Source organism: Canis lupus, chromosome 7, assembly GCF_048164855.1.
Source record: "Canis lupus baileyi chromosome 7, mCanLup2.hap1, whole genome shotgun sequence".
In the NCBI taxonomy this organism is placed as follows: domain Eukaryota; kingdom Metazoa; phylum Chordata; class Mammalia; order Carnivora; family Canidae; genus Canis; species Canis lupus.
This window is the reverse complement of record NC_132844.1, coordinates 71,846,020-71,865,631: the sequence shown is the minus strand read 5'-3', so window position 1 is coordinate 71,865,631 and position 19,612 is coordinate 71,846,020. Positions and strand designations below refer to the sequence as shown.

The 19,612-nt window shown below is 42.1% G+C and overlaps 1 pseudogene; it reads right to left on the bottom strand.

The window, feature by feature from the left end:
• Positions 1-3,477: 3,477 nt before the first annotated feature.
• LOC140636433 (gamma-soluble NSF attachment protein pseudogene) lies at positions 3,478-6,558 on the bottom strand (annotated as a pseudogene).
• Between the last annotated feature and the right edge of the window lie 13,054 nt (positions 6,559-19,612).

Genomic DNA, 19,612 nt, shown 5'->3' with positions numbered 1-19,612 from the left:
TTATCCCAACTGATCTTACTGATCCCACAACCCTGGCCCTAGTAAGCTTTTAATTCTTCTTGAAACTTCATGTCCTAATGAGAGTCCAGACATCAACTTGCCCTCTGCAGCCCACTCCTGCTGTAGAACCCAGGCATTCTGATTTTATTTAAGATTTTATTTTTAAGATTTTAAGATTTTATTTTTTAATTCATGAGAGGCACACAGAGAGGCAGAGACATAGGCAGAGGGAGAAGCAGGCTTCCTGCGAAGAGCCCAATGCGGGACTCAATCCCAGGACCCAGGACCCCGGGATCACGCCCTGAGCCGAAGGCAGACACTCAACCACTGAGCCGCCCAGGTGCCTAATCATTTAATTTTAATGATTAAAACCAATGCCAGAGGCACCTGGGCGGCTCAGTGGTTGAGTGTCTGCCTTTGGCTCAGGGCGTGATCCTGGGGTGCTGGGATCGAGTCCCATATCGGGCTCCCTGCAGGGAGCCTGCTTCTCCCTCTGCCTGTGTCTCTGCCTCTCTCTGTGTGTCTTCATGAATAAATGAATAAAATCTTAAAAAAATAAAATAAGAAATAAAACCAATGCCAAATAACTTATAAAGGCTCTTCATTTCCACTGTAGGATGGAATGCCTGAAAAGGGAGTAGGCCAGGTAGGTGTGGATTTGATAGGAACAGGCCTGGGTTAAATGAACAAAAGGACTTTTGGATGGTGTTTTTTTCTTTTTCCTTTGATATTTGTTTCTTTTTTAAAATTTAAATTCGATTAGCCAACATAAAGTACATACTTAGTTTCATATGTAGTGTGCAATCATTGATATTTTATTTTTCTTGTGCCCTCTCTCTGGTGTCTCCCAGTGACTCTGCCCTGGAGACTGTTGTCTTGCACATTCTCTTCTCTTCCTCCTCCCGGTCTCTCTGCGAACTCCTTCAGCTTGAACCATTATTACTGCAGATAGCTTCCAGACTCATCTCTAGCCTGTATTTGCTCTGAAATCCAGTCCTGTATTTCCAGGCTTATTTTTCCCATAACAACTTCACTTAGATGTCATGTCATATTGAACATGTTTGTCCAGCAAACATTTTTGGAGCATTTCTTCCATGCTAGATCTGAAGATACATCAGTGAACAAAGCAACAACAGGCCCTGCCTTAGGGATCTCACAGTCCACTGGGAAAGGCAGATATCACACAAGGAATGACACATAAATACAGAAGAGTTACAAGTGTGCAAAAAATGCTAACAGGCACCGCCTCATCTTCCCACCATCAGGTCTCTACAATTTCCCTCATCTGCATCCATTCTCTCCCTCCCTGATCCCTCTTAACATTGGAGGAGTCCTTCTAACCTGTCTTGCCTTTCCGTAGGTTTCTTTTTTTTTTATTTATTTATGATAGGCACGCAGTGAGAGAGAGAGAGAGGCAGAGACACAGGCAGAGGGAGAAGCAGGCTCCATGCACTGGGAGCCTGACGTGGGATTTGATCCCGGGTCTCCAGGATCGCGCCCTGGGCCAAAGGCAAGCGCCAAACCGCTGCGCCACCCAAGGATCCCCTTTCCGTAGGTTTCTTTTTTTTTTTTTTTTTTTTTAATTTATTTATTTACGATAGTCACACTCAGAGAGAGAGAGAGAGAGAGGCAGAGACACAGGCAGAGAGAGAAGCAGGCTCCATGCACCGGGAGCCTGACGTGGGATTCGATCCCGGGTCTCCAGGATCGCGCCCTGAGCCAAAGGCAGGCGCCAAACCGCTGCGCCACCCAGGGATCCCACCTTTCCGTAGGTTTCTAACCCCCTCCCCAACACTCTGTCTACTTCCCCTTCTTCTCCAGGTCCTTCCCATTGGCATCCACGCTCTAGAACAGTGTGCACAAGAATCAGCAGTAAGAGATTCTATTTGTCTACTTATTTATTTATTAAAAAATCTTTTTTATTGAGGTACAATTGATATACAACATTATATTAGTTTCAAGTGTATAACAAAATGATTAGATATTTGTATATATTGAGACATGATCACCACAATAAGCCTAGTTAACATCCATCACCACATATAATTGCAATTTTTGCATGTGTGTGTTGAAAACTTAAGATCTACACTCTGTGTAACTTTGAAATATACAACACGGTATTATTAACTATAGTCACCATGCAGTACATTACATCCCCAAGACTTACTTATCTTATAACTGGAAGTTGTACCTTATGATCCTTTTTACTCATTTTGCCCACTCCCACCCCCTGCCTCTGGTAACCACCAATCTGTTCTCTGTATCTATGAGCTGTTTTGTTATAGCATCCACATATAAGTGAGATCATTCAGTATTTGTCTTTCTCTTTGACTTACTTCCCTTAGCATAATGCCTTCAAGGTCCATCCATGTTGTCACAAATGGCAGGATTTCCTTTTTTATGGCTAAATAATATTTCATTGCATATATGCGATATTATTTCTAAAATGTAGGTTTTGGCCCCTGTCCCTTGGGGTTCCTGAGTCAGTAAGTTTGGGGTTGGGGCTGGGATCTGCATTTTAACAAGCTCCCAACCAATCTTGAAGCCTCTGGGCCAGGGGCCACACTTTGAAAAGTTCTGTTCTTCCAGCATCCATCTTAACAAGCCCATATTTTTCCCAGCTCTGCCCTCTGTCATTGCCAAGTTTCTTGAAATCATTCCTAAAAACACAATCTCTATTTTCTCATCTTCTATTCACTGTATATATATTTCCTTTGCAAATTTTATCAGAGTAATTCATGTGAATAGTTTTAAAGTCCAGTTGTCCTATAGATTCATTACAAAAAATAGCTATCTCTGTTGCACCTGCCCCCTTCACATCTGATGTTTGCTATCCAGAGGTGGCAACTCTTAACTTTAAGTTTTTCTCCTGTTATTTACACCTACAGACTTAAACATCACACATTCATATTATATTGTTATTTATAGATTTTTTTTTATATTTATAGATTTTTAACAAAGACCTTAAATGCATCTTTTATTGGGCTAAGTAATATTACAAGACTCAAAATAGTTTCCTGTCCCAATTTTGCCTCTGAAAAGACTTAATAATGTATATGTATCCAATATCATGTGGAATTAATATCCTTTTCAAAACAAAACACAATTTTAAATTTCTAATTTTCTTATCAGTTAACCTCATTTTCAGCAGCAATTACTAAATAAAACGAAAAATAAATTCTCTGATAGCAAATTACACAAGCCCAAGAGAGAATAATCCAAGCATATTACCTTAGTTTCTCAGAACATAATTTATCTAGCATTTGGCTCACAAATTTAAAAATCAGCTGTGTTAAAACATGACAGCACATTTGCTGTTAACTCCTGCTTGTGTCTTAAGAAAGCTCTTACGGAAAGAATTTTAAAAATGTTTCACAGGTAGCAGGTGCAGACCAGCGATTTGGGAAATGGGCAACTAAAAATTGCAGTCCTTGTTAGCATTGCCAGGCACAGCCACAGGGAAGTATGGAATGCTCTTCAGTAGGTTCCCAGTCCAGGAGATGGCATTCCAGAATTCTTCCTTTTCTTTTTGCAAAGCAGAATGCTAGCAGAGTTTTCTGAATATGCACCTTCCTCTTCATCAGCTCTGTGGTGGGGACACCGTCAGGCTGGGCCTCTGGTGATGTGGCTGATTTCCTCTTCCTCCTCCTCCTTTCTCTTTCTCAAAACTTGTATTGTAGTAAAATATACATAACATAAATTTACCATTTTAACCATTTTTAAAGTGTACAGTTCAGTGGCATTAAGTACACGCACATGGTTGTGCAACCATTGCTGGTGACTTCTTCCTGATTCCGCCTCCTGGAATCACCACGCTCAGGCCCGGTTTCACCTTGTTGCTGTCCAGGTACTTGAAATATGGGTAGGGACCTCCGATGGTGCAGCTTGGCCTTTCTGGTCATATCCTTCCAGAAGCTGTGCTAGGGCAACACAGCTGTGACCTCCATGGGCACCTGGTGTGCTAGACCTCTCCCTGAAGCCCCTTTCTGTGGCCATTTCTGAATATGTGAACTAAGACTTGAGCAACCGTTTTCTTATAACCAGGCGAATAGTTCTTAATGTCCTTATAAATGTTTTTCTTTTCTGAATACACTGCTCCCTGGTCAATTCTTGTGCCAGCAGTCTAGAGCCCTGCCCTAAGCCTTCAACTGCCTGTGGAACTGGTCCTCATTTTCAAATATGTTGGCTGCTGATGGAATTGTGCAGACTTTTCCGGATCTACATTTTCTATGAGCTTTCCAGCTAGTTCTAGTGCCTATAGTTCCAATGCCTACAGGGATGCTGTGTAGAGCGCTTTTCTCGTGAGTGGGGGGAGGGGCAGAGGGTGAGAATCTTTAAGCAGACTCCTTACTAAGCAAGGAGCCCGACATGGGCTCACGACCCATGAGATCATGACCCGAGCTGAAACCAAAAGTCAGACACTTAACCAACGGAGCCACCCAAGCACCTGCATTAGTTCGTAGTTTCTGCATCTCCTTCAACATTATGCCTGTTGCTCAGAAGATTTTCTTTTCCATATTCAGAAGTGGTACTGTCATAATCTGGCTTGCATTTTTTTTTAAAAGCAGTTTTCAGGTATTTCTCTCCTTTGGTAAGATGTTCTAGCTCTTCATTTCTCTTTTGACCCACCATTCCACAGTCTCTCCCTCACGTTAAGATCAAGAGGGCCTCTTCCTTTTGGGCCCTGAAAGAGCCCTAGTTAGAGTTTTACAGATTTTTGTTTCTTTGTTTCTGATGTTACCTATTTACTTATTCATTGCCTTTCTCCCTTACTTGGGAGAGCTTCCTACCTAATTTTTTACCACTATGTCCCATGCCTGAAATACCACATGCCTTATGGAAGCTTCTTAAGGAATATTTTCGAATGAATGAATGAGAAGTTCTAGACACAGAGAATGCCTATCAGAGAGGAACTTAGAGCAATCAAGAATCTCCTAGATTCTTCTCTAATCCATTCCCACTGCTACTACTTGTTCTAGCACTTTATACTTTTTAAAAAGTAAATAAAGGAAAGAAAGAAATCATCCCAAGTATCTCCCCCTACCATTTTCTCGTGTCTCTTTACTGAGAGAACTTTTTACTACTGCCTAACACATCATCAGTTCTGACCTTGACTGCCTCAAGAGACCCAGCAACATCTGGCCTTATCCAATTTACAGCCTGACTGCCTTCCTTTCATGCATAACAACCCATAAGCTCTCCTCAGGCAGGGACAGTATGAGAGTCCCAGAGAGTGAAGGGGGTCTCTGCTCAAGTGCCCTCCCTTTTTGGTGTGACGTCTCCTTACTTCCACCTAGCTTAGGGAGTGCTTCTGAGATCTGTCCACATGACCTCTATGTTTTTGAACAACACATTTTCTCCTTTATCTGAGCTCCAACAATCCTTAGTGTTAGAGAGATGATATGCAGTTTCTGTTTGTGTTGCCTCCTTAGCATGTGTTAAATGAGATGATTCACCTAGGCACATAGAGTGAGAAAAAAACCCACAAAAACCAAAACCTGAGGATTCTGATTAGTAAAATTCTTGAGGAAAGAGGAAAGCACAGAGATCAAATGATTCATTCATTCAACAGCATAGTTGAGTCAGTAGTCATGCCCATGACATCTGCATAAAAATAAAATTAAAAAAAAGGAAGAGGAAAGAACTATCATAGCTTCACCCTATAAGGTGCATGCTTCCACATGCATGGGTAACATAGTTCTGCTGACTCAACAGACACAGGAATGACAAAGATGGGCAATGCTCCCAATTAAATTTAAAAAATGCACAAATTGGGGTGCCTGGGTGGCTTGGTCGGTCCAGCAGTCAGTGGAGAGTGCAACTTTTTTTTTTTTTTAAGATTTTATTTATTTATATGAGAGACACAGAGAGAAGGCACAAGCAAGAGGAGGGGCAGAGGGAGAGGGAGAAGCAGACTCCCTGTTGAGCACAGAGCCCACACGGGGCTCCATCCCAGGACTCTGAGGTCATGACCTGAGCTGAAGTCAGATGCTTAACCCACTGAGCCACCCAGGTGCCCCAAGCATACGACTCTTGATCTCGGTGTTGTGAGTTCAAGCCCTACATCAGGCATAGATATTACTTTTTTAAAAAAATCTTTAAAATAAATGCAAAAGTGAGAATGATTCCTGAATAAAAATTAATATACTTTAAGGAGGACTATAGCTCCTGGGCCCAGCACAGCCTCTGAGCCCTCCATGTCCCTTATCACAGCTTCTAGGCACACAACCAAGACCACTGCAGCCCCAGGGGCCACCACACAGTGGGTCTCCATGACGGACTCCTCCGTAGGCCTCAGAGCAACTCAGCCTGTCAGGCCATCGCTGTCTCCACCACAGCCTCTGTACCCACTATGACCTCTAACGCAGCCCCCGATACCACTACCGTTTCCATTAAAACCCTTGTGACAAACACTAAGTCCGTGCCCTCCTTAGTCACCCCAATAACTGCCAAGCCCATCACAGGCTCTGAGAGCACCTCTTCCTCCATGATGACATATGTGCCCACCACAGTCTTCACTATGACCTCGGAAATCACCACAAGCCCTAGGGCCACCATAGATTCCACTGCAGCTTCAAATGCCACTGCAGAGTCTCTCCAGCATAGGCTCTGAGATCACCATGCCCTCCACATCAATATGTGTGCCCACAATGGCATCCTCCTTCACCTCTGAAATCTCCATAAACTTGGATGCCACCATAGCTTCTACTACAGCCCCTGAGATCATCCCACCTTCCACTACCATGTCTGTGTCAACCACTTTCTCCAACACTGCCTTTGAGATCACCTCAGCCTCTGAATGCACTGTGCTCTTCATCATGGTCTCTGAGACTACCATACCATGTCTTCCATAATAATGCCTGGGCCCATGGATACCCTTAAAATAAGCTCTAAGACCACAACAGCCTCTAATACCACCATGGCCTCCACTACCAATGCTGAGAACACGTTGGTTTCCATGGAAGCTTCTGAGAGCACTCTGGCCTCTACCACAGCCTCAGAGATGACTAGGGTCTTCACTAAAGCCTCTGTCACAGCTTCAGAGTCTGTGCCTCCCACAAGTGTGGTAAGACCTGCTGAAACCACTACAGCATCCATGCCCACCACATTCTCTGCCATAGCCTCTGAAACTACCACAGCCTCTGAGACCACCAAAGATTCTGACTTCACCATGGTCCCTCCCACCACCTTTAATACCACCAGATCCTCCACCATAGCATCTCCAGCCATGATAGTCTCTACTACATGCTAGTAGCCCTACTAGCTTTTGAGTCCACTGTGGCCTTCAGCATAGTCTCTGAGACCACCACATCTTCCACAATAATATCTCTGCTCCCCATAGCTTCTACTACAGGTGCTAAGAACACAACAGTCTCTGAGACCACCATGGTCTCCAACATTACTTCTGAGACCACTCTGGGTTCTTCCATAACATCTATGCCCATCATACTTATCACCACAGACTCTGAGACCACCAGTGCTCCCAGCACAGCTTTCAAGATAATTACTCCTCCACCACAAGGTCCATTCTAACCACAGCCTTCAGCATAGCCTCTGAAATCAACATAAGTTCTTCAACTATCCTAGTCTCTCAAACAACTTCAGAGGCCCTCAGGTGCAGCATTACAGCATCCATGCCAATGACAGCCTCTATCCCAGACTTTGAGGCCTCTGGGGCCTCTACCAAGGTCTCTGAGACCACCATGGCCTCCACAATTATATGTGGGCCCATTACAGGCTCTAAGAACACAGTTTTTGAGATTACCATGGCCTCCACCACCACCACTGAGACCACTAAAGCATCAACTGATCTCTCTGACAACACCGTGGCCTCTACCATAGCCTCTGAGGCCCTGACAGTATCCACTAAAATTTTTGTGATGCTTGGAGAGTTTGTGCTCTCCACAACAATTCCGTCTGCAGAGACCCTGACTGTCTCAACCACAGAGCACCACACTTTCTGTCTCAGCATCTGGGCCCATCATATTTTCTTCCACAGATTCTGGGGACCAAAACTTCCATATCACCTTCTGGACCCACCACAACATCTTTCGCTTTGGCCTCATCACCCACCCTAGTCTCTACTTCTGCCTCTGGGGTCCCCACAGTCTCCACAGTCCCCACCAGTGTCTCTGAACCTTTCACAGACTCTTCCATCACCTCAGTGCTCACCAAAGCCATTGACTTTTCTATTCAGTCCATCACCAACACAGCTATATCAGGTACTGACCACCATCTCTTCTCTAAGCACACACATTTACCTCCAGTGTTAACCATCATCTTTTTGCCCGTTTCTGTCATTTCTGCTCTAGACTCTAGTCAAGCTACCACTCCTATACTTCTGCTCCCTCTTCTTGAATCCTATTCATTTCTACTCTGTCTCACCTTCTTTTGTTCATTGTCCATTTCTAACCCAACCAGAAACACTTCTTTGCAAGTATCCCCCCTACACACACACACACACACACACACACACACACACACACACACACACAAGCTCATTATATTCCATCACAGAAGTGATGAATGCCTAGGTTCTAGGCAGAACCTAGAGGGAACTCACCTCAACTCTGTGACAAACATCCCAATTTGTCAGATGCTGTCACTTCTGTGCCAAGCACAATCAGCTCTGTTCCATCCACCACCTGTGACACTGCCATCTCATCTTCAATATATTGAGCCCTGATCCAGGGACTGCAAACTACACTTCATGGGCCAAATCTGGCTGTTATCTGTTTTCCCAAATGAGATGTTATTGGAACACAGCCACTTGTACTCCTTTACGTCTATAGTTGCTTTCCAGCTACTTTGCATACTTGTGACAGAGACTTTGTGACCCAAACAACTTAAAAATTTGCCATATGATGACCCTTTACAGAAGGTGTTTGCCAACCTTTGCTCCAAGGTTGATTAAGACCAAAATTATTTTTTCATACTCTGGCACTTGCTCTGAATAAAAGCACCTCTGTGCTTGCCATCCGTACTCATGTTGGATGTGACTCTACCACTTTGTTCTGAGATACCCACTGCTGTTCCGGTGACTGACATGTTCTTGCATCAACACAACCCCTTCCAGTCTAAGCACAGCCCTTGCTGCTGATGCCACCTGCTGTATGTATTAGGTCCTCCTGTATTTTTTTTTTGTATTTTTTTTATTGAGGTTCGATTTGCCAACATATAGTATAACCCCCAGTGCTCATCCCGTCCAGTGCCCCCCTCAGTGCCCATCACCCAGTCACCCCAACCCTCACCCACCTCCCCTTCCACCACCCCTTGTTCATTTCCCAGAGTTAGGAGTCTTTCATCACCCTCACTGATATTTTCCACTCATTTTCCCTCCTTTCTCCTTTATTCAATTTCACTATTTTTTATATTCCCCAAATGAATGAGACCATATAAAGTTTGTCCTTTTCTGATTGACTTACTTCACTCAGCATCATACCCTCCAGTTCCATCCACGTTGAAGCAAATGGTGGGTATTTGTTGTTTCTAATGGCTGAGGAATATTCCAGTGTATACGTAGACCACAGCTTCTTTATCCATTCATCTTTCGATGGACACCGAGGCTCCTTCCACAGTTTGGCTATTGTGGACATCGCTGCTATAAACATCGGGGTGCAGGTGTCTCGGCATTTCACTGCATCTGTATCTTTGGGGTAAATCCCCAGCAGTGCAATTGCTGGGTCTAGGGCAGATCTATTTTGAACCCTTTGAGGAACCTCCACACAGTTTTCCAGAGTGGCTGCACCAGTTCACATTCCCACCAACAGCACAAGAGGGTTCCCCTTTCTCCACATCCTCCCCAACATTTGTTGTTTCATGTCTAGTTAATTTTCACCTTTCTCACTGGTGTGAGGTGGTATCTCATTGTGGTTTTGATTTGTATTTCCCTGATGGCCAGTGATGCGGAGCATTTTCTCATGTGCTTGTAGGCCATGTCTATGTCTTCTTTGGTGAAATTGCTGTTCATGTCTTTTGCCCATTTCATGATTGGATTGTTTATTTCTTTGCTATTGAGTTTAATAAGTTCTTTATAGATCTTGGATACTAGCCCTTTATCTGATAGGTCATTTGCAAATATCTTCTCCCATTCTGTAGGTTGTCTTTGAGTTTTGTTGACTGTTTCTTTGGCTGTGCAGAAGCTTCTTATCTTGATGAAGTCTCAATATTTCATTTTTGCTTTTGTTTCTCTTGCCTTCATGGATGTATCTTGCAAGAAGTTGCTGTGGCCAAGTTCAAAAAGGGTGTTGCCTGTGTTCTCCTCTAGGATTTTGATGGATTCTTGTCTCACATTTAGATCTTTCATCCATTTTGAGTTTATCTTTGTGTCTTGTGTAAGAGAGTGGTCTAGTTTCATTCTTCTGCACGTGGCTGTCCAGTTTTCCCAGCACCATTTATTAAAGAGACTGTCCTTTTCCAGTGGATAGTCTTTCCTGCTTTGTCGAATAGTAGTCGACCATAGAGTTGAGGGTCTATTTCTGGGTTCTCTATTCTGGTCCATTGACCTATATATCTGTTTTTGTGCCAGTACCACACCGTCTTGATGATCACAGCTTTGTAGTACAACCTGAAATCCGGCATTGTGATGCCCCCCGGCTCTGGTTTTTTTTTTTTTTTTTCAATATTCCCCTGGCTGTTCGGGGTCTTTTCTGATTCCACACAAATCTTAAGATGATTTGTTCCAACTCTGAAGAAAGTCCATGGTATTTTTTTTAAGATTTTATTTATTTTTCATGAGAGACACACAGAGAGAGAGAGAGGCAGAGACACAGGCAGAGGGAGAAGCAGGCTCCATGCAGGGAGCCCGATGTGGGACTCGATCCAGGGACTCCAGGATCAGGCCCTGGGCCAAAGGCAGGCGCTAAACCGCTGAGCCACCCGGGCTGCCCAAGTCCATGGTATTTTGATAGGGATTGCATTGAATGTGTACATTGCCCTGGGGAGCATTGACATTTTCATAATATTAATTCTTCCAATGCATGAGTATGAAATATTTTTCCATCTCTTTGTGTTTTCCTCAATTTTTTTCAGAAGTGTTCTGTAGTTTTTAGGGTATAGATCCTTTCCCTCTTTGGTTAGGTTTATTCCTAGGTATCTTATGCTTTTGGGTGCAATTGTAAATGGGATTGACTCCTTAATTTCTCTTTCTTCAGTCTCATTGTTAGTGTATAGAAATGCCACTGTATGTTCTGAGCACACTCACCTCACCTTTGTTGACAACCACGATTGTGGTGTCAGCTGTGCTCCCAGTGATGGCCCCTGTCTCATCCTGAGTAAATCTGAGTCCATCATTCCTTCCTCTAGCAACATCCTTATGCCCAGAGAGTACATCACAAGAATATCAGACCCTCTCCCTTTTATCCCAGCCCACACTCTCTATTTGGATGATTGCTGCATCAATCCCAGTCACATTTCCTCAGTTTTAGCCTCCACCATCACCAGCACCATTACCATCACCAGCACCACCAGTGGACATAGTATACCTCCTCTTCTGTAAGACACTCACCTCTACTCTGGGGACCTCATGGCTTCAGGTGAACCACTTTCTACCATCTCTTCTCCCACCATGCAGCTCTTCTCAAACAACCAACATGATTAGTGTGTTAGATCAACCCTTCTGCTCTCAGTACACCTGCCTCCTTTTAATTATTGTCAGTATAAATGCATCATATCATGTGACTTGCTTCCTAGGCACCAGGACCACTGGAACGAGACCAACTGCCCCATCTCTGTCACCATGGCCCCTGCAATGGACTCCATGTCCCCTGCTACCAGGAATATTGTACTTGAGGAAGCCCAGATACCTCTGACTGGGTACATCCACTGTTGAGCACCATCTATCAGCTCTGTTCCAGGTACCAGGAACACCAGGATGAGATCTACCCAGGAGCCAACCACCACTCCTGGAAGCAGCACCACTTCGCATAAAATAGGCCCACTCACCACGGGCACGGACCCAGTTACTATGAGCCAAATGCCAACACATGGGACTAAGCCAAACGGATATTTGCAGCCCTGGGACAGCGTCCTCATCTCTCTATTTGATGTTGTGGTAGGTGTTGGACCATTATCAGGACTGAGCTTTTGGCTGGTGAGTTACCATGGGTGGGGATGGAGGAACTACCTACATGATGGATCATGGGTGGGAAGAGAATAATGAGAATAGGACCACTAGGATGTTCAGGACAATAGAGCTGTGTGTGGAGAGTCACATACATCCTAGCGCAGTCAACATAAGAGCATCAGAAGCATACCTATTGGTCTCACAAATCAGCTTTATCAGCTCACTGCAACAAGAGAGACGGCACACTGGAGGGACTAAGGAGCTTTATACTAAACCAAGGGAAAGAGTCATTATAGTGTTGAGGGAGTGCAGAGTTTTGGTGAAAGTTAAATGCAGCAAAGTGTTAGTAAGCTCACAACAAAGTAGAATGAATACTAGGGTCAACAGTAGCTCCAGAATGTGAAGCGGACTCAGTTTCCTTGGAGACAACAAAGTTACAACAAATGGGGAATGCTGTGTAGTTGACCCTTGAACAACATGGGGGTTAGGGGTACTGACATCCTTTATAGTCAAAAATCTGTGTAACTTTTGTGTCCCCCAGAACTTAACTACTAATAGCCTACTGTTGACTGGAAGTCTTTTAAAAAAAAAAAAAGATTTTATTTATTTATTCATGAGAGACAGAGAGAGAGAGAGAGAGAGAGAGAGAGAGAGAGGCAGAGACACAGGCAGAGGGAGAAGCAGGATCCCTACAGGGAGCTGGATGTGGGACTCAACCCTGGGTCTCCAGGATCAGGCCCTGGGCTGAAAGCAGCGCTAAACTGCTGAGCCACCTGGGCTGCCCTGAAAGTCTCACCAACAACATAAACAGTTGGTTAACATATATTTTGAATGTTATACATATCATACTGAACTCTTACGGTAATATAAGCTAGAGAAAAGAAAATGTCATTAAGAAAGTTCTAGGGAGGGACACCTGGGTGGCTCAGCTGCTGAGTGTCTGCCTTTGCCTCCAGAGTTCTGGGATGGGTCCCGCATTGGGCTCCTGCATGGAAGCCTACTTCTCCTCCCTCTGCCTGTGTCTCTGCCTCTCTCTGTGTCTCTCATGAATAAATAAAAAAATAATTTTTTAAAAGAAAGTTCTAGGGAAAAACTGGGTGGCTCAGTTGGTTAAGAGTCTGCCTTCTGCTCAAATCATGATCCCATGGTCTTGGGATGGAGCCCCGCATCGGGATCCCTGCTCAGAAGCCAGCTGCTTCTCCTTCTCCCTGTCTATACCTCTTGCTTGTGCTCTTTTGCTTGTTGTATTTCTCTCTCAAATAAATAAAAAATTTTTAAAACTCTTTAAAAGGGGCACCTGGTGGCTCAGTGGTTGAGCATCTGCCTTTTGCTCAGGTCATGGTCCCAGGGTCCTGCGATCGAGTCCTACATTGGGCTCCCCACAGGGAGCCTGCTTCTCCTTCTGCCTGTCTCTGCCTGTCTCTGCCTCTCTCATGAATAAATAAATAAAATCTTTAAAAAATCAAAAATAAAAAGTCTTAAAAAAAGAAAATTCTAAGGAAGAGAAAATACATCTACAGTATTATATTGTATTTCTCAAAAAATTCAGTGTAAAAGTGAACCAGTGGAGTTTAAAGCCATATTGTTCAAGGGTCAACTGTATTCAGAAACTCTTCTCTGCCTCTGGGATGGAGATTGAAGCTGGTATTCTTTGTTAAAGTAACTTAGATTCTCCAGACAAGGGTAGGATGTTTGCTTCTTACAAATATAATTTCAAACAGGAAACTTGTGATAGTCTATGTATTTAGAGAACCACATTTTTCATTGACAAAATCACTGAAAGTGACTAAGTCACTGTTATGAAGGTTTACAACTGCAGTGTGTCCTTGGGGAAAACATTTTCCTGTGAACCTTGCAGCTGGCCTTACCCATATTGTCATCCCACCCTGAGGAATGGAAGTATGGACTGTTACTTTCTCAGTCTGGTTTTTACTTTCTCAGAGAGTATGATATAAAGACCATGAGAGAGAGAAAGACAGAAAAGGTAAATAACAGATGTAATGAGAGGTAGGAAAAAGGAGAAGAAAGGTGAAATGGGATTCACCTATAAGTATAGGAGTCAATGTGATGTGAATTGAAGACTGTTGAGAAAATAGGGACAAGCTTATTTTTTATAAAGTAGCTGAAAATAAGCACTAGAAAAAGGATCTCTAAAAAGTCCTAGAAAGATGAACATTTGAACTCCCAACAGGTTTTTCACCTTCATTATAGACATTGCTTCCAAGGGCAAAAGAGTGAAGGTGGGAAAACCTCCTTCTATAATTTTACCCAAGTGAAAAGAAATTCACTTTTCTAGGTACCTCTTAGCACAGTTTAAACAGGTTGGAAGTTTCAGAATACTTCACTAAATACTAAAAAGGCAGATAACAAGGAAATGATCTTCACAAGGACAGAAGCCACAGAAACACTCACCCTCCTATAGGGGAAGCTTCTGACGCTCTGAGAACTGACATGTGTAGAGGCCCAGAAGCCCCTGAAGCTCTCTGTGGTGGATGATAGCCATGTGCCAGGCAGCAAAATGCATCTCTGCTTTCCATTCTTTATCCTGGTCTTCATCTTCTATTCTAATGCATTTTTCTTGTTCTATCTTTTAAAAATATATTTATTATTTCCTGTTTGGGCTGTATGTGTTCCTGTAAGTGGTCTTCAACATTTATAGGGTGACCCACAAAAAATACATGAGAAATTTACACACTAGCCACAAATAGTTGGCATAATTTCCAATCAACTTACTTTAGTTTTTTACTTCAGAATCTTGAACCTTTCCCATGGCAGAAACAAAATGCAACTTTCTGGCCATGAGAAATTCTCTAAATGTTTAAGATAAAGATGTAATAATAAAAACTAGCACTTTATTCGTTGTTTACTAGGTGTGAGGTCCAGAGCCAAGAGTGTAAGAGAACCTTGTCTTTTTTTTACTCTGGATAACCACGTTGGGGGTACATACTCTTATGATCCCATTTCACAAACTACGGCATGAGAGAGACTAAAGTAACTTCCTGAAGATCACAGGGCAGGGCGCTAATCCAAGTTGGCTTGATTGAAGAGCCATGTTCTTAGCTGCAGTTTAAAGCCTGTTCTTCAACTTTTAGCTCTTTATGGGCTTTCTCTTGTCTTTTTAAAAATTGAAGTAAAATTTACAAGAGGTGCACAAATCTCAACTGTAAAATTTGATTAATTTTAAAATGTGCACACACCCCTATAATCACCACTCAGTTTAAAATATGAAACATTTCTATCATATGAGTAGTTTCTGGTGTGTCCCCTCCCAGTCATCCCAATACCTGCCCAACCAAAAGTAAATACTATTCTAACTTCTATTTTATGAACTTTCATTTATTTTGTACCTGTCTTCACAGATATACGAATTTTTAGTTGAATAGCACAACAAAAGACTCCCTATTTCTGGGAGACTCTACTTCTTAGGTACAGGATATGGATTTACCCTTGTCTCGAAAGTTTAGTGGCATATAATCATACCACGGTACAGAGAAAGATCACAATTTTCATATACAGAATATATAAGCACAATAACTAGAAGGCTGTTTTCACAGAGAAGTAAATAAATAAATAATAAGAAAACCAGTAATATCACACCTACCAAAAAAAAGGATAAAAACGGAAAATAGACAATATTGAAAAGTGAAAATTTGTGATTTTTCACAATTTAAGAGGGTTTAATGATCTGGAATGGAAAGAAGTTAACTCTAGTAATATATGTTTTTTATCTTTTAGAAGGACTTTTCTTTTCCTCTGATAAATAGAGGCATTTGTAACCTCCATGACCACAGAATTGACCTTGGTCCAGACCCGGACTCAGCACTGGGCTCTGGGATGTTCAACGGTCTGGAAAATAAACTGGTTCATGGAGGAGCACATCTTTGGACATGAAGTGGGCCATGGTATGGACTGTGAATTGAGCCACAGCCATAAGAGTGGTTATGTCATGAATCATGAGGGGAGTCATGGACATGGAAGAAGCCATAACAAGAGCCATGAAATGGATCAAAGAGGAGGTTGTCAAGGAAGTCATGGAGGATAAGGAGAGTATAGACAAAGACTGAACAATGGAAGATATTCTAGAAAAGAAAATATTGGGGAAGAAGGGAATCATGGAGGAGAAGGCAGTGACCATAAAATGGATCAGGATGAACTTCCAAAAGGATTTCAGGGGATTGGCCTTAAAGATAGTCATGCTCAAGCCAAGAAAATAGAGAAAAGATCACTAAGAGTTTGACTAACAGGCCAGCCGGGGGGGGGGGGGGGGGTGCGGGGCGGGGAGATTCTACAGGAGACTTGCAGATTTATCAGGTTTAGATGTGAGCTCAAGTAAAAATATTCCCTGAGCTTAACCATAGTTGAGAACCTCTTAGGAAGCCACAATCTCAGAATGGTTTCTTCTGATGTGCAAGTGATAGTGTATGTACCTTTGGTTTTGGATTTCTACTCTTTTGTTTCCTCAGGATGTCCCGTGACCAATAAGAAAAATAAAAGAATTATTACAGCTGAAAAAAATACCTCGTAATATTTGTGGTAGCCAGATCACTTGCTTATTTGTTTATCCATGTGGACATTCCTTTCTCTTTTTTCCTTTGTTATTGAGTGATTAGTATGTGCTAAGCATTGTACTAAGGGACTTTCAATGCACTATCATGTATGATTGTAAAATTGGTAATCTTAAAATAATCTTTTGAAAACTTTCACTTTTCTGGCAATATAGTGAGTAAGTGAGTGGTTACGTTAACCACTCCTCTTAACAAAAGCAACAAAAATTGCCAAAAAACAAATCTTTGTAACTGTATCAATTAGCTAGGTAGATAGTAGGTAGTATTTAGATCAGCAACTGAGAGAAGGAAGAGACTGACAAAGACTCAAAGAAGCTCTGAACCAGGATTTGTATTGAGGGCACCTGCCAAATCTGGTTAACATAAGCTTATTTTCTCATAGCTTCTTAGCAGTTAGGTTACAGGAGACAAAGTCCAGGACTTGAACAGGGAGTGGAGTCTAATAGGCAACCCTAAATAAAGCTGAGGCATTAAGGGTTAAAGCCTCAGTGTATGGTTAAACTAGAATAAAACTATATTGCCCGTCATGCGCATGGAGACTGAGAAAATGTCTATCTTGAAACTTAACACTGAACAGAGGGGGGTGAAAAAAAATCTCTGAGAATTTGTAATTGCATGACATTCTTCATTTGGTTTTATTTTCCTTTTAAGTCAGAGGAAGGCAAATTTATTGAATCATTTTGTAATGAAGCAAAGATTTAAAAAACGTTAATAGAAAGCAATACTTCTTAAATAGAGGAAAATGGCAATCCTTTCATAGTCTGCTTAATAAATCAGCAGCCTAAGAGGACAGAAACAACACAGAAGTTTAAAAATATGAATGAGTTAATTTCTAAGGCTTTCAAGAGAGGAAAAAAAAAGACATAATAACTATCATATTAGATGCTGAAAACAAGATTTTCACACCACGGACTTCTTCTTCATTGAAAGATGGGTTCAGGGATCCCGGGGTGGCGCAGTGATTTAGCGCCTGCCTTTGGCCCAGGGCGTGATCCTGGAGACCCGGGATCGAATCCCACGTCGGGCCCCTGGTGCATGGAGCCTGCTTCTCCCTCTGCCTGTGTCTCTGCCTCTCTCTCTCTCTCTCTCTCTCTCTCTCTGTGTGTGTGACTATCATAAAAAAAAAAAAAATTCTAAAAAAAAAAAAAAAAGAAAGATGGGTTCACATCAAGGATTATCTTGGCAAAACTCATGTGTTGTTCTTGTGTTACTGACTCCAGCTATGGAAATTTTTGTGGCTGTTTGAAAAGACAGATTCCAAAAGCAGTGGGAAGTCACCCTCTAATTTGATATAATTAGCCTAATATGGCTTGGATCCCCACTATGGAGTTGTTTGGTGAGAGATACACAGCAGGCATTCTGCAAGCGCAGGCTGGTAGCCTGATCTTCACTGATCTGATGTTTGTTCCTTCCTTCCTTCCTTCCTTCCTTCCTTCCTTCCTGCCTTCCTGCCTTCCTGCCTTCCTGCCTTCCTGCCTTCCTGCCTTCCTGCCTTCCTGCCTCCCTGCCTTCCTTGAAGTAAAATTGACATATAATATGATAGTAATTTCAAGTGTACAACATAAGGATTCAATATCTGTATACATTGGGAAACAATCACCACAGTAAGTGTAGTTAATATCTGTCTAGGTTTGTAGCATCAAATCATACAAACTAGGTGGACAGGAAGCTATTTTAGAACCATTCATTGTTTTCTAGATCTCCTTCATCTTTGGGAAGATTCTTCTTCCCTACTTCTTTGTCTCTTTCCAAGTGCCATGTGACAATGAGAAAACCACAGGAATGTGCTACAAATTGAAATCTTAAAATACACTGGCTACTACATATATATGTTTTTCTTTTTGTTTTTCCTTTGCCCTTTATAATTACATGTTTATTATGTGCCAAACACCATGCTAGTGCTTTTAAATACATTATCATTTTTTTCTTTCAAAACCGTCCAGTGAGAACTTAAATTTCTAACTCTGAAATGCTCTAGGTGCATTGACTTAAAATACCCCGAAAAACTTTAAATGGTGGGCTAAAATATCTCCTTAAACAAATCCGTGAATTGGCAGGAAAAGTAAGAAATGCTAGAATTAAAGACTAAGTTAAAGTAGGAACCCAAGGAGGTAAGGGGAGTAACTGAAGCCAACATCTCCCAAACCCAGTGAAGTAGTTAGTATTACCACAGCCTCAGTCAGACCAGCCTGGGTGGGCACTCTTGCATAAATCTGAAACCTTCAGGGAGAGTGTAAGCTAAAATAAATCCACTCTTCCTCTAAGGAAATATAAGCAAAATTACCTGTCTCTAAACTTGGTGTACGGGAAGGGAGGAGAGATCTCTTGAGAAATAGCTTGTAATAATTTGAGAAATAACTTTGCATGGTTTGCAGTTCCAAATCATGGGTTATTCAAAAGACCTCAAGCCTATCGCTTAATTTGTGAGAATTGTCAAATGGTAATGCATCCATATGCTTGGCCAAAACATGCAAATTCTCTGTGGAAGATCATGCCTCCATCTTAGGCTTCAAAGTACTTCTACAGATTTTTCCAAGAAAAATAAACTCAGTCATAACTCTCTAGTAAAACCATCTCAGTCATAAAGCATCAGTGAAAGCCAGCAAGAAACAAAACACAGAATAGCAGGATCAGGTATTGGAATAATTAAATACAGAATAGAAAGCAAGTAGGTTTAAATGTGTGTCATAGCATTATGACTGTCCACTAATATCTATGCTCCATCTTGAACAATCATATTCTTGTTGTATTTTTATTTATGTTTTGTGGTTTTATACCTTTTTTTCTGACAATCAGTGATTTTCTCATCTACATTAACTGTCTGTAGATTTTTTAAAGTGGTGATACGTACATAGGTAACCAGTGTGTAGAGCTTGTTTGGTGAATCTTCATCCTCGTTACATTTTCTGGACTATGGATACAGTATGGAACATTCCTTATTCCTTTGGCTCAGACAACTTTGTTGAGCCTGGTGTCAATGTGC